Source organism: Ursus arctos, unplaced genomic scaffold (genome assembly GCF_023065955.2).
Source record: "Ursus arctos isolate Adak ecotype North America unplaced genomic scaffold, UrsArc2.0 scaffold_8, whole genome shotgun sequence".
In the NCBI taxonomy this organism is placed as follows: Eukaryota; Metazoa; Chordata; class Mammalia; order Carnivora; family Ursidae; genus Ursus; species Ursus arctos.
In genome coordinates this window covers 54,239,493-54,260,357 of record NW_026623100.1, presented here as the reverse complement: position 1 = coordinate 54,260,357, position 20,865 = coordinate 54,239,493, and the positions used below count along the sequence as shown (strand labels likewise).

At 40.9% G+C, this 20,865-nt stretch overlaps 1 protein-coding gene across 14 annotated transcripts in view; it reads right to left on the bottom strand.

Annotated features, from left to right (window-relative positions):
- SLC8A1 (solute carrier family 8 member A1) overlaps nt 1-20,865 on the bottom strand; it is a 383,135-nt gene that overhangs the window by 80,629 nt on the left and 281,641 nt on the right. The gene's annotated exons all lie outside the window — the stretch shown is intronic.

Genomic DNA, 20,865 nt, shown 5'->3' with positions numbered 1-20,865 from the left:
TGCCCTGGAATTCACTCGTTTAGAACAAATCAGTAAATCACATCAAAATATCAACAGAGGTTATCTGTGAGTGATAGGCTTGTGGGTCTTTTTTTTTTTTTTTTTTTTTTTGGCCTTCATTCTGCTTTACTGTATTTCCAAACATAATATTTTTGTAATAAAATGTTATTAAAGTAATAAATATATAAGACCATCACAAAATAAAATCAGACTCTTTTATCTTACCCCACCCAATGTCCTAGAATCCAACTCGTATTCAGCCTAGTCAGATTTTCCACCTAGATCACAAGGGGAAAATGTTCATGTTTTATTTGTCTTCCAAAGATGAAAGCAGACGCCTCCCAATAGCTGTTTTGAAAGGTGGGGGATGGAGAGTCATGATGCTATAGTGATTTTCATCCCTCTAAAGCTGAGTTTCAACTTTGACAAAATATACTATTTATACCACATTCAAACTTCACCCATTCACCAAGGCCTTTAGTTAAGAATTTTTCCCATAATCCATCCATTAGCACTTCTAGCCTTAGGGTACTCTGGCTGTGAGTGACTGGCCGACTGCAGGACAAATGCAAATATTGTGCAAATCTCAATTTCCCATAAGCCTGATGACTGAAGATATATCTAATGTTACCTTCTAATTAATTAAGGCTTAATCACTTCCTGTATTACCACTTACTCAGAGCCCCCTAAACACTTGTTTGTCCTTGAAAAAAAATTTTTTTCCAGTAACACTGGCCAAGAACATTTCTGATTAAAGTTTTTGAAACAATGAGTTTACACAGGCGCATAGTTTTAAAGTCATGGACATTATTTTGTTTTGGTGGAATTTTCTAGGTCTTCCGGAAGGAAATTGGTTTGTAATCTTTTTTTTCTTTTTTCTTTTTCTTTCTTTTTTTAAGAGAGGGAGAGGGGAGTGGGAAGGGGTAGGGGGGGAGGGAGAGAGGGTCTTAAGTGGGCACCACCCTGAGATCATGACCTGAGTCAAAATTCAGAGTTGGGCACTTAACTGACTGAGCTACCCAGGAGCACCCCCCCCCACTTTTTTTTTAAATTATTGATCAAAGCCACCAAGTTTCATTTATAACTATGTATGCCAAAGAGCATCAGTCTTCTTTCCTAGTATGAAGGAGAAGAAAGGTAGATATTGCTTTTAATTCTCTGAATTTCCTAGCCCCTAATACTAAATGCTTTAGTCTTGCTTTCTTGGGTTAACATTGTGGAAGTGGAAGGGTTAACACTGCTTCTGGTCCTTTGGAGCCCCATAACCAGCTCTTAGCTTACAAACATCCATGCATGGTGCTCATATCCAATTTCTCATCACTAAGGAGTTGGGGCTCATGACAGTGCCTTTTCTTTTCTATCTCAGCTGTGTCCTCAAAGACTGAATTATTAAGGCCAGAAGAGCAGCTGTAACATTTTTTAAGAGCAGTTAGATATTTACAAACTTCCATCGGTGTGACAAAGTCCAACTACATGTACAAAGTGAACAGTTCCTGTTTAACTTCTGGAGCTCTGGAATTGACCTACTTACTTAGTGTGTGTGTGTGTGTGTGTGTGTGTGTGTGTGTGTGTAAATATATGTATCAAATCAGCCTACCCTGACTACACTAGGATATCTGATCGTTCCTCAATCTCCAAAAGTTACAAATTATTAGGGAATTATTAGGGCACAGAAGATGTAAGAAATGATGCATGTGCTCTTTATTTCAGAACTGAATCTGATGTTACAAGTGAAATCAAATTTATACAAGAACTTGCCAAGAGTTTATCCTCTTTGTCATCAAACATAAGTATTTTGGGTATTAATTTCTATCTCCTGCTTTATAATCTTAAACTACTGTTGTGCAGCTCTGCTGAGGCAAACAGCCATAAGACCAAGTGTGGCAAAGTGTTAATGGGCATTTGGAGGGCCATGCTACCATCTTCTGGACCTCATGGCCCAACATTCATTGTCACTTCATGATAGGGTACACTGAGGTGGATGCCACGTTGCAGTGCTCTTGCTTATGTTACCTAAAAACATTTGACTTCTCTTTCTCCATCTTGTACTCCCAACCCATCCTACATCTCATTACATATTTTATTAGATTGCAGAAATAAAATACAGTAGAGATGGTTGGTGTAGCCTGGCTAATAGGGTGAGCCTTTGTTTAGAAAAAGCTACCCAAAGAGCAACATGACTCTTTATTCCCAAAGAGCAACATGACTACTCATTCAGAAATAAATAGAAGCAACCAAATAACATTGTTTCTTATTCTTGGCAAATTTAATCCTCTATTGTCCTAACAGCTTTATTTTCTATACTCTGAGTAGCTGATGCGTGTGGGATATATGAAGCCCTACACAATTTGTTTGTATAATAAAATAAGCACTGAAAATTTATCTTTAGATTATCACTATTTACTAGGATCATAATCCTTAGAAAATGTTTCAGTATTTGATAACTGTGACACTGGAAAAATCAAAGAAGAAAAACCAGTACTTCTGTAGATGCCTGGCCAAGACACCTAAAATAGATGGGATTTGCATAATGGCATATTTCAAAACATTAATAAAACCATCAGTAGTGTCCCTGACAGGAGGAGCCATTAAATTATAAATTGATTTTGGTGCTCTTGCATAGTAAAACGATTAATAGGAAACTCGCTTTTTAAAGGACATTTCAGTCCATTTAAAGAGGCAGGATGAAGTCAATCCTTAGGAATCAAGAGAGGTAAAAATCTGAAGGGATTGCTAATGCTCAGCTTTTGCTTCTCCCCCCAGCAAAGGTAGCAAAGGTGAAATTAACCAATGTAATTTTTAAAGGAACAGATCCTTAGGCTGTCCCTTGCTCACTTCCCAGAGCCTAATGCCACTTCTTCCATCACACGGGGAGATACAAGAGATGGGGTGCACTTGGTGAAGACTCCAATTATACTAGTTTCATAAGCAGCAGAAGCACACTTCTGTTCCTCACAATTCTGCAGTAGATATAGAATCTCAAGGACTGAGGGACCTTTAAGGCCCTCCCATTTGCACCCTCTCCCCCCGCCAACATTGCCACACCAATCCCATACTTTTGGGATGTCACAGAGCTTTTGCTCTGTCACAAGGACTCCCTCTCCCTGTGAACACAGATTCATATTGGCTGTTCTTTTGTTCTCTGTACCAACAGAGGATGTGGTCAAGTTTTCTTTCTTTAGATTGACAGGTTAACCAAAACAAGACCAGAAGAGTCTGGTAGACACAGCCCTTCATCCTATGACAACTCTTGCACTCTTATTGCCCCAAACAGAAAAACTGATGTCGTGCAATTTTCAACTACCATAATTATGAAGAAGGCGATGAGAGCTTTTCACTTGATTTTTACACACCTCTCTAAAGTGGAATAGTGTACTATAAAAATGATGTTTTCTGGAAACTGGCAAAGCACTTACAAATCTTATGACAACACTAAGTAATCTCTCAGTGTGGCCAAAGTTTTTATGGAAATCCATCTTGGTTCCATTTCTAGGGGGAAAAAAGGATTTGATTAAGAAAGATCAGTTTATTGAGAGGAAAAACACAGGTCATTCCTTTTGATTTTTTTTTTTTTTTGCAGTGCTTTTCCTTTGGTAATACTAAACCAACATCTATACTTGACTCCTCAGTCTCTCTCTTATCTGATCAGTCTCAAAAGACCTGAACACCTTCCAACATTCTATCAAGGAGTTCGTAGGTCTGGTGGTGACTCAGGCAGATGGTGGGAAAGGAAAGAAGGAGGTGGCTTTATTAGTGGAGGTAAAAAAAAATCTCTTTAAAATATATTCTGATCTGGATAGAATCCCAAAGAGAAGCTAACATGTCTTTTATTTTTATTTTTTATTATGTTAGTCACCATACAGTACTTCATTAGTTTTTGATGTGTTCCATGATTCATTATTTGTGTATATTACCCAGTGCTCATTGTAATACATGCCCTCCTTAATACCCATCACCAGGCTAGCCCATACCCCCACCCTCCTCCCCTCTGAAACCCTCAGTTTGTTTCCCGGAGTCCATAGTCTCTTAAGGTTCATCTCTCCCTCTGATTCCCACCCCCTTCAGTTTTCCCTTCCTCCTCCTAATGTCCTCCATGCTATTCCTTATGTTCCACATATGAGTGAAACCATATGATAATTGTCTTTCTCTGCTTGACTTATTTCACTCTTTCACTCTATCCAAATCAACATCTCAAGCCTCAAGAGGCATACACAAACCTGATCCTTTAGTGTGTATATCGACATAATTTATCATGCTTTTTAATGTGTGTCTTTTGGGAACTAAACACCAACAAACTTTATTATTATTTTTATTATTGACTTATCTTTAAAAAAATTTTAATGCCATTCCTGGGAAAACACATGGTTGTTTTGCGGTGCCTAATTAGCAGTTTCCTGTTCATTTTACTTGCAAATGTATTGCTTTCCTCTTTAGAAGTTTTGTAACAGCCCAGATGATAAAAGCTTTCAGCATCATAAAGATTTCACCAACTCAAAAATAAATAATAAATAAATTTTAAAAACTCAGATTTCTGAATAGAAAAAAATAAATAAAATATATTCTGATCTCTCCTCAGTAAGCCAAAGTAGCATCTGGGCCTCTTTTTCTATTTCAGCCTCGATTTGCCCTTCTGTGGTTTCTTTTTCTCAAGACTGCCCTTGATATTAGGAGAAGTGAGAGAAAGAAAAGAGAAGAGACTCTCCTTTTAAATCCCCATGTGAAAGATTTTAGTGAGGATTTCACATTTTTTTTTAAGAGTTTATTTATTTATTTGAGAGAGAGAGAGAGAGAGACAGCCAGCGAGAGAGGGAACACAAGCAGGGGGAGTGGGAGAGGAAGAAGCAGGCTCCCAGTGGATTCGGAGCAGGGAACCCGATGTGGGGCTCGATCCCAGGACCCTGGGATCACACCCTGAGCTGAGGGTAGACGCATAATGACCAAGCCACCCAGGCGCCCCAGGATTTCACATATTTAGATACTGCAATGGCTGTTTTAAAAATTATTATTAAAAAATTAAACTCTCTTTAGGCATACTGAGAGGTCAATGGACCTCTGAGCACTTTACATTTCTTAATTCACCTGTCTTCATAACAACCCTAGAAGTGACTTCTGTTCCTTACCATTTACAGAGGGAACAGTGACTCAGAGAAGTTAAATAACTCCCAAGGTCACAAAGTGAGACTCCTGTAACTGGCTCCCAAGACCGATACCTTCAATTACATAACCCACAACGTTCCTTATTCATTCAGCTGTGCAGTATTTTTATGACCACTTTAAAGGACCTGGGTCATTATTTTAAATTAATAGAAAGTTTAGTGTTTTATCTTTATGTTAACAAGGATTGTCTTGATTAGCGATGATAGAATTTCAACTCTATTTTTCAAAGGAGAGGAGCACATCTATTTTATGATGGCTGTCCTAAAAAGGTGAATCCTTGAGGAGATAGAGGTCCTATTAGAAGTAATTGAAAAGTGCCATAAATATGTAGGGGCCCCCCAATTCTGTGAACTTGGATCCACCAACCAGTAGCCCCAGCCTCACGGGGAGGTGAGGGAGATTGTCAGAACTGCAGAATCTCAGGGTCTGCCCCGGACCCACCAAATCAGATCCACGTATTAACAAGACCCCCAGAGGACGCTATGTATGTGAAAGTTTGAGAAGCATGGATCTCAAGAGGACGATGTGTTCTTTTATGAAGTCAGAGAATGAATTAAGAGGCTGGTAAGAGCTGGGCTTCTGTTTTAGAACTGTCTGCATATGAGAATCATGTCTGGAGCTTTGCCAACTTTGAGTGTGGGGCAGGACCCACTCAAAGCCAGTGACATCGAACTCTCTGGTGTGGGGCCCCCAACATGAATATAGTTTTAAACAGTTTTTCAGGTGTTTCCAATATGCAGCAGGGGCTGGCAGCTGGCTAATGGGGAGCAAGAAATGTCTGCCTGATGTTTCAAAGAATGTATTCAATAAAGAATAGATAGAATTGTGAGAAAGTCCATCGAAACTAAATTTCAGATCTAATTAGCAATCTAGACTGAAATATGGGAGAACCATTTTGCTTTGTTCTTCACCAGTGTTCTTTTCTGGATTCCATCGAGTATTTAAACTTACTGTTTTCTCCTCTGAGGAAATGTGGGTCTCCCCAGGCCACCTTAATAGTATAGGTGAGGAAACGCTTTGAGCATTCAGACAGCACAGTTTACACTCACACAGAGTGATCCCCTTCCCCATAAAGTGATGGGAAGTCTGGTGATAGGCTTTTACACAATGGAAGTTCTGTTTGGAGGGTGGAAAAACTTAGGATTTCAATTGCCACAGAAGACAGTAAAGCCTCATAGCCCCGCTCTCAGAGAGCTTCTGAGCTACGTCAGCGAAAGGCCACGTTTGTGGAACTGGAAACTTTCCCCACCAGGGCCACCACACTTAGACCCAAGAAAAAAATGACCCAGCATTGTTCACATATGAAAGCAAAAGATCTGGCAACTTCTCTGACCATAGAGTGATATCATCAGGTGAGGCAAATTTGAAATTTCAGCCCCAGTACACCTGATGTTAAAAGCTTCAGGATAAACTTCTCTTACTCAAAAAGACAAGCCAACTTAAAAATGAGCTAAGGATCTGAATAGACACTTCTCCAAAGAAGATCAACAAATGGCCAATATGCATGTGAAGAAATGTTCAACATCATGGGTTATGGGGGAAATGCAAATGAAAGCGATAGTGAAATACCAATTCAAACCCACTGAGATGGCTAGAATCAAAAAGACAGATGATAACAAGTGTTGTAGAGAACATAAAGGGATTAGAACTCTCTTACACTGCTGGTAGGAATGTAAAATGCTGCAGCTGCTTTGGGAAAACCTAGCAGTTCCTCAGAAATTTAAAGACAGAGTGACCTTATGACCCAGCAATTCCACGTCTAGGTGTATAAGCGATTTAAAAACATATGTCCACATAAAAATTTGTACATGAATATTCATAGCAGCATTATTCATGAGAGCCCCAAAGTGGAAACAACCTAAATATCCATCAACTAATGAATGAGTGAACATAATGTGGTCTATCTACACAACGGAATATTATTCAACAATAAAAAGAAATGAAATGTTGACACCTGCTAGGAAGGGTAGCAGAACACGCCACCCCAGGATATGCCACTTTGGTATAGTGATAATTTGGAGCTACAGGCTCTTGAAAAACAGCAGATGCAAGGAGAGCCTTTCTCTGAACTCTCCAATCTGCCTAAAGACCGATGCTCCAAAATGAACTTGATTGTCATGGATCCCCTCCCTGGGAATGTCATCAGCCATTATCACAGGAGAGGAGACTAGAAGTAGACTCCACATCCTGACAAACTTTGTCACAAACTGTCATACCTCCCATCTGTCCTTCTAAGGATCTCTCCATCTTTCCTAAAAATCATCTACTTTCCCCCTAGGCCTTCATCCCTCACCCTCTTCCCTGCTAAGATGGTATTTAAGCCTACATTTCAGCTACCTTAGAGAGTGACTAATTTTTCCCTGGGTGGCTCTCATGTACGCATGAGGTGTACATGTTAATAAATTTGGGTTTTTTTCCTCTTGTTTATCTGTCTTTGATTGCATGGTCTCAGCCATGAACTCTCAAAGGTAGAGGGAAAGTTATTTTTCCTCCCCTACGCTACAACACGGATGAATCTTGAAAACATTACATTGAATGAAAGAAGCCAGACACAAAAGTCCACATATTATATAATTCCATTTACATGAAAAGTCCAGAATAGGCAAATCCATAGGGACAGAAAGTAGCTTAATGGTTGCCTAGGGCTGAGGGTTGGGGGGTAAATGGGTGGTGACGATCAATGGGAATGGGTTTTCCTTTGGGGGTGATGAAAGTGTTCTACGATTGTTGTAGCAATGGTTACACAATTCCAAAAATACACGAAAACTCATTGAATCACATATTTTAATTAAGTTAATCTATGATATGTGAATTATATCTTAACAAAGCTGTTATTTTAAAAAAAAGCAAGCTTTAGCATAAATCCCAGTCCTTAGAAAGAACAGTTTCTTGGGTGAGAAAAGGTGGTGAGAACATTTAGGCTTTCCAGTATGGAGTTTCGAATTTTGCGGGCCCTCCAAACAGAAAACCGGAGGGCCGCATGCCCCAGACAGGGAGAGCCACAGGCCCCAAAGTTAAGTACCACGGCTCAGCCCGTCAGCTCCACTAGCCTCAGCCCGTCCCTTTCCCAGGTTCCCCGCAGAATCTGTCCCTCCAGGATCAAGGGCTACTGATGTTGTACTTTGACATGCTAAGCATTTCTGGTGGCTCTGACCTCAGGCCTGGCTTCCTTGGCTGGTTTCTTTTCCCCGAAGTACAGAGTGTTATGGAAATGTCAGAAGTGGCATTTCCTTCAAGGCATTTATTTAAAAAGAAAAGGAGATGACTGTAATCCTAGGTCATGCTGCTGCCCCTCGAGTGTCCCCAGCTCTGCATCACCTGGGGCATTATCCAGCACCCTCGCTGGCATTGATTTCTCTCTGCCTACAAGGAAAGATGGGCTTGCTATGGATTGCCTTTGTATCCCCTGGTTTAAATTCCTGGCCCATTTTCAGCATTTTTTTTTTTTTTCTTTTCTTCAGAAATTAATTTGATGAGTGACTTGGTGACTTGGAGTTAGGGAAAGAAAGGGGCAGTCAGAGAAGACCCATGCATGTATTCTACTCATTTTCTATAACGGACCCAAATCAACTCCCCTGTCCAATGAACATTCCAAATAGGATAAAACAGGCTGCTATTCATATTATTTCTAATAACATCTCCCATTGTTTTTAGCTTAGGAGAAACTTTGGGCGTGGACTCGCTTGGGAATAAGATGGGTCATAGAGGAGGGGCCAGGCCGTGACTCAATCTGTTGTGTCCTTTGATGACACGTCAGGACCATCGGACTGGGATGCCGGTTATGCCAGTTCCTCTCTTGGTTCTGCCACTTTCTAGCTGAGGTATTTGGACCAGTTCTGGCATCTTTCTAAACATCAATGTTATAGTCTATCAAATGGGGATAATACAACTCACTTCACAGTGATTGTGATGGTCAAATCATGGGTGTCATCACTCATCAACTGTAGATGATACAACTTTACAGCGTGTTTGCAAAGATCAAGTAATACAATGCATGCCAAATAATTTTGCAAAAGGCTAAAAGATGTTAGGAACAGTTGTTACTGTTAGTTGAAAAGGAATGGTTTACGTTGTAGTTCTTACTTGCCTGTTCACCCAGCCACCAAAAGGGGCAGGGGGCAGATGGCGGAGGTGGGGGTCAGGAAATGTTTGATGGAGTGATGGGCCATATGCTCCAATTCGCTGTCATTTGTAGCGAGGGCTCACATCCCATATGATGATTCAGAGAAGCAAGGGGCACAAGGGCCACTGCTCAGCTTCTCAGTCCCAGCTCCGCTAGGTCCCCTTTGACCACATCAGCTAGTTACACGGAGAAGACTGAAGTCATGCTTTTCCTGGAGCTCCTCCTGTGAAGTAGAGCCTGATGAACAGGGGTAGTACTAGTCTGTAATTTAAATAGACTCTGAGGTTGAGAGTTGCTTAAGTAGCTAAACCAAAGTAATTCTTCCAGGAGGCCTTGTCATCTGTGCACTGAGCTCCGTATTATCAAGTGGTAACTGAAGTGATTGCTTCAAGCAAGGCAAGAGGCAGGGACAGCTAAAATCCTGCTGTTCTCTGGGGATACCAGGAGAATTTTACAGAGCACGGGAGTGGGGCTTTTCCAACAGAACCTTGCTCTATTTTATTTTCTTCTGCTTACTCTTGTAACCGAAAGGCCACCAATTTTTTTTTTCCAAATGCAAAATAGGAACAAATGTAATTTGTTTTTGGTTTCTCTCCCTTTGGCATTGTCAGCTTTATTCTCAAAAGAAAAACCCGTGAGCTACCTTCCTGTTCCTAGAAGACGTGCTGGTTGACCACTTGAAAGACACTGCAGGGACCCTCGAGTTATTGTTCCAATAAAGAACATGCTAACAATTCTAGTACCCCCAAGGTTCTGTTCTATTATGGCAGGCTAGTGTGAAAGCCACATGAGTAGAGTGTTTAAGAGAAAATGATACGAATGTGTTAAAAAGTGACCACCATTTGCTGACATATAAAATCGATACCTAACTATTGCCCCACGTCTCTGCAGCCAATAGACTTGTCTTAGGGAGGGTGGAGTCATGAAGATCCCGGGTTTGTTACCTAAATGTGCATGTTGAGGCGACTTGTCAACTTAGTGAAAAATAAAGTGGATCGAGCACTGGGCATCATGTGACTACAGATCTTTGTCTAGATTTTTCAAAATTGTTTAATAATATTGGCATTGTGCCAGTTGCATGAGAGACTTTTAACCAAACGGTGGAGGGTTCTCATCATCTTGAAACTGTTTCCTTAACTTGTTAGCACTACATAATCGTCTATAATCTGATATCTTTGCTTACCCATTCCCTTGGAATGAGAAAGGTTAAATTCTCTAGAAAACATTATTTTGACAAATCCCTCAAAGGGGAGGGTAACGTTGAATACTTTGTGGCATGAGGCATCTTCTCTTTAAACTGAACGCAAACATCTCTGGTTCAGTTTTAGAAGCTTCTGTGCAGTTCTCAGTTTGTCACTGCCCTTTATAAGAATGTGGAATTCTGTGGAATTGATGGGCAGTTGAATTGCAAAGAAACTTCTGGTTTCCCATAGTTTTCAAAAGCTCTCTTCATATTGGACATTTTAAACATTCCTGGGTTCTACTGAACTTGCTCCAGAGATTATTTCTGCTTTTGGACCTTCCTCCTTTGTCAAGATTCTTTGTTCAAAGTAGAGTACCCCTGGAAGACAGTGGAAAGATTTCACTCCTGAAATGTTACAGAACGGCAGATAGCGTGTGCCGAAAGCATCTCTATCTGAGAGAGGCCAGCTTTGAAAATAGAACAACAAGAAACAAAGCCAGGCTTTCTTCAGGTTTTTGTTTGTTTTGTTTTTTAATTCACATTCTTTCTCTCTTTTCCTTTCTTCCCTTCCTTTCTCCATGGCCATGAAATATTCGAGGGCAAATCAGTCTCTGTCTGCATGCATTCATTTAAAATAAAAGACAAGATGCCACATATTTTCTTGAACAGAGCCAAACAAAATCAATAATTAGTGACTTGTTGCTGTTTTTATATTTCACATTTCTGTTGCATGTCTAACATTTTACTGCTATTTTACATTAGGTTAAACGATCAATCTTTACGTGTTCATACAATATATTCTATAAATATGTTTTGATTTTAGTTTTGTATTTCACAATGGGGGATGATCAAGGCGAATCGGGACTCTGTGACCCTGTCCATGGCTCTGAGTCATTGTCATTCCAAAATATGGGTGGAGAAAATGATCTCCGAAAATGCTTTCTTAAGAAAGGGAATCAGGTTGCAAAATTCTCCCTCTGCCATTTACTAGCTGCACCTGTACGAATTACTTATTCTTTCTAAGGCTCAAGCTCCTGTTCTGTAAAGTGGTTAAAATGATGGTATTTATCTCATCTGATTGCTGCAAACAGTAATTGTGATAATACATACAAAATGCTTAATACAGAGGTTGGCATGTATTTGCTAAATGAATATTAGCTATTTCTATTATGACCACAATCAATATTGTGTCAAGTTAAGAACTGGGACTTTGGGAAATGAATTGCCTATAAGTCCTGCAAGTGGCTTAATCTATGCGCTAGTTTTCTCCTCTATAAAAATGGAATAATTCGATCTATATTGTAAGGTTGTTGAGAGGATTAGGTAGGAAAACAGAATAGTAAGCAATCAATAAGTGATGCTTATCAAAATTATTATTATGAGAGCAAGGAGAACTAAAGTATCTTAGTGAAGCTTATTTGCTGACATGAAAGGGTAGGTTAGTAGAAATCGATAATATAGTCCTTTAAAAAAAAGCAAATTTTCAATGTCTATCTTCGGGTTTTGTTTTCCCCGATAATCTAGAAAAAAAGAAAACAAAACAAAAAACTTGATTCTGAACAGAATTCTGTCCTTGTTCGTGTGAAATATCAGCAAGCCTGTATTTCTGGGGCTCTTTTTTCACTAAATACAGCTAAAATAATATGAATTGCTTTCAGACAATTTGTGTTATTTCTCTTCAGTTGCTTTTCCTGCTTATTAAAGTAATCCTTGATCATTGTTGAGAATTTGACAAAGGCAAAAATGAAAAAAAAGTAAAAATCGCCCATAAGGTTACTGCTAGAGATCACCATTTAACATTTAAAAATGTTTGCTTTTAGCTTTTAAAATACACAACTACAGATTTTGGACTATATTGCATTTATGTATGTGCAAATAAAATTCGATGTCGTGATTTTTCACCTAATGTATTTTGAACATTTCCTGGGGCACCAAAGTTTTTAAACCTTTCCTTTGGAATGGCACAAGATAGTCCATGAAATGTCTTTACAATAATGTAATTAACTCTTCATGAATGGACTGTGAGTCACTGTTTTTCTCTTTGCTGTCCCTGTCCATCTAGACTGATCTCTACTTTATAGGGGGAAATAAATAAAACAAGCCAAAACTATTATGAACTTTTGATGCTTTCCTGTGGAGGCACTACTTGGGATTAGTTTTGTTAGAGGTGAATGGTTATTTTCTATAATCTTCCTTACATGCTTGGGTCCTGCTCTGGACTCCTACCCTCGGTGGTAACCTTCCTCAGCTCCATCTTCTGTTGGCCTTTTTTGAAGTTCTTGTCTGAATTCTGCCCTGTAGAAAATTTGTACACCCATTTTTAAACAGGGAAATTCTCTTAGTCATTACTAACCGTCTGGCTAGTTTTGCTGGAAAATTTTTTCAGGAATCATCTGCCAGTGTTGTTTCCCTAGAAGACCGTTCTGGCTACATCACCAAGCTCCTGTTCATTCTGTCGCAAGGAACTCTTCATGCTAAATCACTCGCAAATACCCACGATTATGCCCTTCTCCTAATCACCCACTCCCGTTTGTCATCAAAATAGCATTAGTCATTTTCTACTGAAATTCAGCCCTTGCCTTCACAGACACCCCACCCTCTAGAAGCCCAATCTCCCAGTCCTCGATCACAGAAACCTCCCTTCTCACCTCTCATGATACAGGTGAGCAAACGGACGCCAGGACACTGGCCAACACCTCAAAACTAGATAGCAGAGTCAGGATTAAAATTCATCTCCAGACGTTCCGTCCACATCTGGTATTTGTTTATTCTGTTATTATCCTCGTGTTTTCCTTCTCTGGTGCTGCTGGAATTCGATTCACCCCTCTAGAGAAAACCTTTCCTTCCCTCCTCTCTTTTTTAATGAAGTAAAAGCTGATGCTGATAAGAGGAGGAAATGCATGATTTTCTTTGTTAACTCGCTGCCTTTTTATCATCGGCTGTCATGCTGACGAATGCTTTATAAAGTAAATGGCCCCCACACTGGAAACACGGGCGTCCTTTAGTAAGGCTGGCTGTGTCCAACGGTGACCGGTCCGTCTTTGACAGGAAAACAGTCTGCCACATCCACAGAAACACTAAGTGAAGAAGAAATCAAACCAGCCTATGGTCTTCTTTGTATTTCAAGTCTTCTGGGGCCTCATGGGTAGCACTCGTCCATCTTGGTCTTTTTCTCTCTTTCTTTCTTTCCTGCACCAGAGGCACGGTGTGCCTCTCGTAGCCACTGGAGGAGCGACCTGAAGATCTCTCTCTACCGAGAGGGGAATGCTCAATAATTATGTGTACTTTTTTCCACTCAAAGAAGACAGTTCAATTTTAAAGGGACCCCGTTTTGTTAATTCAGAGAGAGTAACTATGGAAGGCATTGGCTTTGCAGCGTGGTGAGCCGTAAATGCTCGGAGTAGTGGGCCTCTGTGTGCCGAAATCCTTCCTCCGCGTGGAATCCAACCAGGCAAAGATTAAAAGTGATATAAACGATGAATCGAACATTATTACCAGAAAAATATCAAGGGCCTCAGTCTCCCCCCCTGCTTCGCGCTGCTGCTTTGCACTCCGTGCAGAGCACGGTGAGTCACGGGCTGTGCACTCCCGCTGAACTTTCCGGGTTGCACTTACTGGGATGTTTGCGTCTCTTTCAGGTACTCCGCTCGGTTTGAAACTGCGCCACGCGGTGCTCGCTTTGGGGCTCCTGTTCTTAACAGAAGGGACCCAACGCACCTTCTAGGTAATCATCGCAAGAGAAAATCAGCAAGAAGACAATTCAGCCTCCTACTGACGCCAGCAACTGAAAGCTTAAAATCAACGTTAACCAAAAGCAGCATAGAGCTCACTGGCTTTAAACTGAAAATGTGTTTTGCCTTTTTCCCTTTTATGTTTTTTGTTTGTAATGGAAGTTTTCCCCAGACTTTCCAGAACCATGACAGGCTTACAGAACGCAAATAATGCCATTGTTTAACAAAATTGAACCACCAGACCAAACACAGCGAGAAAGTGCTTGGTGAGCAATTCTTGGATTAATTACAGGGCTTCTGATGAGAGGCATTTAAAAATGCACATTGATTTTAGGAGGAAATCTGTGAGTAGGCTTTTATATTTATTTTTTATTTTGTGACGGATTGTATGTTGTTCACAGTCAGTGCTCAAAAAAGCAAATCCTCACCGTTATTTCAGCTTGTGACCCAGGCATAATCTTCTTACAGGGAAAGGTTACTGTTGTTATGATGTGTGCTATTTGACAGATTCTCCAGAAAGTCTGCACTTTTGTTCAGAGAATCTGGTAGGTGGAAGGGACATATGATATCTAGACTGGCACCGGCGGCATGGACGGATTTCTGGCTGTTAGCTGTAAATATATAAACATTCGCAGCTCTTAGCGCCATGACCTTCGTCAATTCACTTTTCCTCTCCAGATTTCAATTTCATTAAATGTAAAGTGAGAACCCCCCAGGCTGACATGAAAAACAAGTGAAATACTGTATATGAAAGAGCCTTTCCCACTTGAAGCACTTTCAAATGTCAGGTGCTTTTATTATTACTACCTAGCTTCATCTTCTCATTTCACAACTGAGCAAACTTAGGTCTCTTGATTCCAGCCATCTGTCCATTAGAGCCTCCTCAGCTCCACTCTAAAATATATGGATATTAAACTTCCAATATTCATTTTGGAAAATAACAGTTTACTGTGTGAGCAGTCAGGCAGTAATATCAGACACCTATCCATGGATCTTCTTTCAGAGTTATGTTTTATATTTATATCACTAAAACATAGAAATTATAGCAGCAGATAAAATCAACTGCTAGAACATGAATACTTTATTACATATGTATTATGATACTGTCCTATTGGATTTTAACACTTTTATTAACTTTTATTTTTTATTTTATTTTTTATTTTTATTTTTTTAAAGATTTTATTTTATTTATTCGACAGAGAGACAGCCAGCGAGAGAGGGAACACAAGCAGGGGGAGTGGGAGAGGAAGAAGCAGGCTCATAGCAGAGGAGCCTGATGTGGGGCTCGATCCCAGAACACCGGGATCACGCCCTGAGCCGAAGGCAGACGCTTAACTGCTGTGCCACCCAGGCGCCCCTAACACTTTTATTAACTTTTATCATGCAGAATTAGATTTAACTCATTATTAATTATAATATATGGTTCATTTAATAAAATGGAGAAATAAGGGAGACATTAGAGTACATCTCATGGACTGGTCTATGTATCCTGAGTAAATTCTACTAATTCAGTAGAAACAAGAATTTTTTTGTATTTTGTACTAATTAGACCAGAAAAGCCTTAAAAGTTTATTTATGGATTTTCCTTGCTATATTAACTTGTTGTCTCGGTATTACATTCATAGGGCCTGAATACTGTTTTCTATAAAATCATCTTTGAGTTTCTAGAATAATCAAAATCCTCTCCATAGTCTTAACTAAATTTCTTTCATGAGGTCAGTCTTCCTGATATAGATATTCAAAGTTTAGTGAAGGTGGTGATAAATTGAAGAGAATCCATAAAAACACAGTTCTGTGTCTTCAGAGCCCCCCAAATGTAAAATCTGTTGCCCAAGCCATCGTACTCAATAGTAAGGCAGCTGCCAAGGGCCAGGACACCACTAGGTACGTCACGCGCGTCCCTCATGACAGCGAGCACAGTCCCGGCATGAGGTGTTTGCTTAATAGACATTTGTGATGACACAGCTATTCGCACTGTCACGCGTTTGTACTTGAATCTGCATTGCTCTATCAAGGTCTCTGAGATTTCTCGGTAAAAAGCAGCCCACATATCTTTTAGATGAAAAGACAGGCTCCTTTGTGTGGGTTTGGCCATGAGAGGGAGCAAAATGGGCAGTGTGTAGGTGATTCACGCTCATGACCTGGACCGCGCTGTGAGGGGCCAAAAGAAGCTATCAGGCATACTCTGGATTCCTGTGGTGTGTTATTCTGTCCAGCCATTCCACAGAGCTTCCCCTGTGTCCAGCTATGCGTCAGGTGCACGTTAGGTGTCAGGGATAGAAAGAAGACTAGGAAGCCACAGCTTAGAGGGGACAGGCATGGAAACCAAAGGTCACCTATCTCCTTATCTCTTATGTATAAGCCAGGGCTTTGTGCAGAGGGAGCTCAGAGGGCGGGGAATTTCACAAATGACAGGAATAACTAGATTGGGTCTTGAAGGAAGAGTAGAGTTTTGCCAGGCAGAAATACATGTAAGGCTCAAAAAGAAAAAACATGAACAAACTTGATACAAATAACAGAGAAATGAAAAGGCGTGAGAAGTGTGAGGTGCTGTTGGGCTCCTGTTTTGGTGCTCATGGAGGCAGAGGAGGACTGATGGGAGACGAACCAGGAAAGACGGCTTGGGGTCAGAAGATATGCTGTCATGTGGGCACAATCTTATAACAAAGAGCCCATGGGCATTTTTGGGTTTTTTGTTGTTGTTGTTGTTTTAAAGATTTTATTTATTTGACAGAGAGAGAGAGGCAGCAAGAGAAGGAACACAAGCAGGGGGAGTGGGAGAGGGAGAAGCAGGCTTCCTGCTGGGCAGGGAGCCCGACTCGGGCTCGATCCCCAGAATGCTGGTATCATGACCTGAGCCGAAGGCAGATGCTTAATGACTGAGCCACCCAGGCGCCCCCCATGGGCCTTTTTGATTATGGGCTGCCATGATCAATTTTGACTTTAAGGACAGTCAGTCTTACTGAGTAGAGCTTGTGTTGTAGAAGAAAAGAACGAACCTGAAGGAGAGGGCAGGGAAGCAGCCATGGAGAAAATGCCATCTCCTGGATGGGCGGAGCCTAACGTCCCTGCCAGCTTAGCTGGCCAGGTACCCCGCCAGCAGCATGTTTTGAGAAATTGGCCCCCAGCCTTCTAGTCTACATCTGTCGAAGCTGAAGAAATAGAAATTACTTTAATGTTTTAATTTCTTTTCTGCAACCTCTCCTTCCTGAAAACCTGTCTGTGAGTTAGAGAAAACGAACTGAAATTCCATGAAATGGTCTCTCTGAGCTCCTCCTTTCTCTTGCAACAATCAATTTCTTACAGCAAGGTGGAGGTCGTAAAATATACATTCTGCTGGAGAAAACATCAGATTGTAAAGCTGACCCGATTTTCATGAACAGAAAATCTAATTATCTACCATCAATTCAGGTCTGAGCACATATTTCATTTTATTTTTCTCAGGTGTGAGTGGTTTTGGCAAGCTGTATGACAAATATCTAGATGTACACATTGAGTTTTTTAAATGAAAGTACCAAAAACTAAAGTCTCAGGTTAATGAATTACATGGAAAATTGCTGTCACATTACATTATCTTATACAGTATTGGCAGAAGGATTACAACCAAAATGATGTAATGAAATGGAAATTTACAAGTTGGGGTGTAGAAAGGCTAAAAAGAATATCATTCTTCTGATACAGTGAGCAGTCACTAAGAAAAGTGACTGATTCTTACGTTACTTAGCAGGCTGTGTGTGCGCGTGCACGCTTGTGTGTGTGTGTGTGTGTGTGTGCCCGCACATGTGTATACAAGTGCACACAGAGAGGGGAGAGAGAGCGAGACAGGGAAAGAAAATAGAATAAAGTGTCTTGAGATCTCTGATGAGAAATAGCAATTTACTATAGGAGGCAGATGAGATGTAAGAAGATTGAAGGAACGAATAAAATAACATCTGCTCCTTGCTCTTCTTTGTTTAGGCAGACCGGAACAGGGAGAGGTTGAAGGCAAAAGAGATAACAAGGGTTCAGCAGCAGCGGTTGGTGTTATATCCGAGGGCCAGGCTTGATTCATCGCTGTGGGACGAACACGCCTGAAAGAGGACAAGACTGGAACAAGATCTAGCCCACTGGACAAGAGCAGGGGGCTGGAAATGACCAAAGCTGTACAAATCCACCCGAGGGGAGGAGGTCCGTTAGGACACACCAAAACATGGCACTCAGAAAGTATGGGAGCGGTAGATGGAAGCTAGGTGTGGGATGGGCAAGAAAGCATGGAGCTGAGTCACTCAAGGATAAAACAAAACCAATAGATAAAACAAAACTGAGAGGTCTGAGGACAAAGCACTGCATCCAGAACCGTGTGGCAGAACCCTATTCTTCTGGGAGAGACCCCAATCCTCCAAGGGAAATGATTGCAGGAAGGATGTGCCTTCATTAGGATGAAGTGAAATCCCAAACTCAAGACAGGAAGACGGAAACTGGGTGGGAAAGCAAACCTGACTTTCAGATAGATTTCGGAAACCTAGCAACGTACTGTTTTTTTTTGCTAGTTTGTTTTTGTTGTTGTTTTTCTTGAGTGCCTGGAAGAATACATGGGGTACATAGCAATTTCACAGTGTCTGGTAAATCACAGACCGGACTATCGGGACTGGAGAAGAGGTCAGAATCTGATGATCACCAGGCTTATTGTGATGCTAGGCTAGGTTAGGCTAGGCTAGAGGACTAGGCTAGTGTTTCTACCTCGGGTCAGGGTAGGGTGGGGCTGAGAAAACTGGCTGGGGTCAGTCCAAGGGTGTGGAGAACTGAGGAAAGGGATAAAGCTGAGAAAGAATTTGCCCACCACAGTGCCTTTTCTTGGACTCTTTCTACCTGCTTCCTCTCAAATCTCTTCTGTATGGTTATAGCTTCTTTGCAGTTGTTTATAAGTATAAGATATTTAACTAAATGGTATTTTCAAGGGTCTAAGCACAGGAGATAGCTGACATAATAATATGGAAGGCTACAGAATTTTGTGGGGAGGAGATAATAAACTTTGATCTTGATATATCTAATCTAAGCCATGATGGGAAATGTCTTATCCTATGTGTGGAATATGGGCCTTCAGTGAAGACGAAGTGTCTCGATGAAGGGTCTCTATCTATTTGTGGTGCATATAGAAATGGAAATTGAAGCCCTTCACGTTAGCTGATAGACCTTCCCCAAAGGAGTGACCTCAGGGGGAAAAAAAAGCCAAGGAATGTAAAACCTGATACTGTAATATCTTTGGTAACAGTGTGAAAAAAGGGGACACACACACACACACACGTACACACACACACACACACACACACACAAACACACACACACACATCAAGGCCCCAGTCATGGGAAGGTGGGAAATTGAAGCTCCAGGTAGGATGTCCTTTAACTTGAAGAGGGAGACTCTAAAATGTCAAAATCAGAAGACCCACAATTGTAGAGGAAAAAAGAGGTCATGGTTTGGGCCAAGGGGAGACTATTAGAAATAAAGCCAAAGAGCTGGTTTATGTAGTGATTTGAAGGGAGATAGGAAAGATTTTGAGTTAGTAATGGTGGTGGTTTCAACACAAAGGAGACCTGGAATGAGATGGCATAGAGTAGGGATAGTTGTAGTGAATGGTGACTTTCTACATTGGAAGTGACCTGAAATGGATTCCTCGTAGTACGAAGAGTCGTGGCATCTTGAGAAATCAGATTGTAAACTTGTGTGGTCCCGAGGCATATGGAAGGAATATAATATCAGACCAATAGGTCCTCAGCTCCAGCTGACTATTAGAATTTCCTGCAGAGTTTAAAAAGACAATCACATAGATTTCTTGTCCTTACTATAGACTCAGATTCTCTGGATGTGTAGGGCAAGGGTGAGTGGGGGGCTCTCAAGAGTTAGAAAGCTCCCCTAATAATTCTGAGGCAGTGTTCCATTCATTGGCATGAGAAAAATTTTGCTAGCCCTGCTCCTATCCTCAGCTTAAGGGACTCAACAGCAAACATCATTAAGAGAAGAGCCTTTAAAAACCCATCTTTCGTATCATCTCACTTCCTATATTTAAACAGTTCATGGAATTTATCCTTTTCTGTAACAATTTCTTAGATTGATCAGGCATCATATTTTCTATTGTTCAGGGTGGAAGCCGAAGGTGGCTCTTTACAGCCTTGGCGGATTCTGCCCACTGTAATATAGCAGGTAGTTTTTCTATCAAGTCTACTCTCAGTACCTTGATTAGTGGTAACATCCATTGATTATCTCATTGAATTACTAAGTCTATAAAGCATTCTGCAGAGGGGGTATTCTTTTCTGTACACCAATTTGTTCTAGAACCTGTATAATTGTCGCTTAGAAGCTCTCATGGAAATGCTCCTGGACATATCACGTACATCAGTGGCTGCAAATAAAATGGAGTCTGGCATTTATTATTGTGGAATTGTACCAAGTTTGTCTGGCACTACTCCACACAGTCATTTGCCCCAGTTCCTATTTGGGGGCCAGATGAAATAATAGTCAGTGTGCTTCAATAGTGATATCCTTCCTGATAAATTTAGCATTTACTGAGGGATCCACTTTCCACGCATGCGGTAATGGCACCATTTTCTCTGAGCCCAGAGATTTTTGGCAGAAGTAACAGCTGGTGCCTCAGGATGGAGCTATAATTTTATGGTGTGGTGTCTAAGGCTGG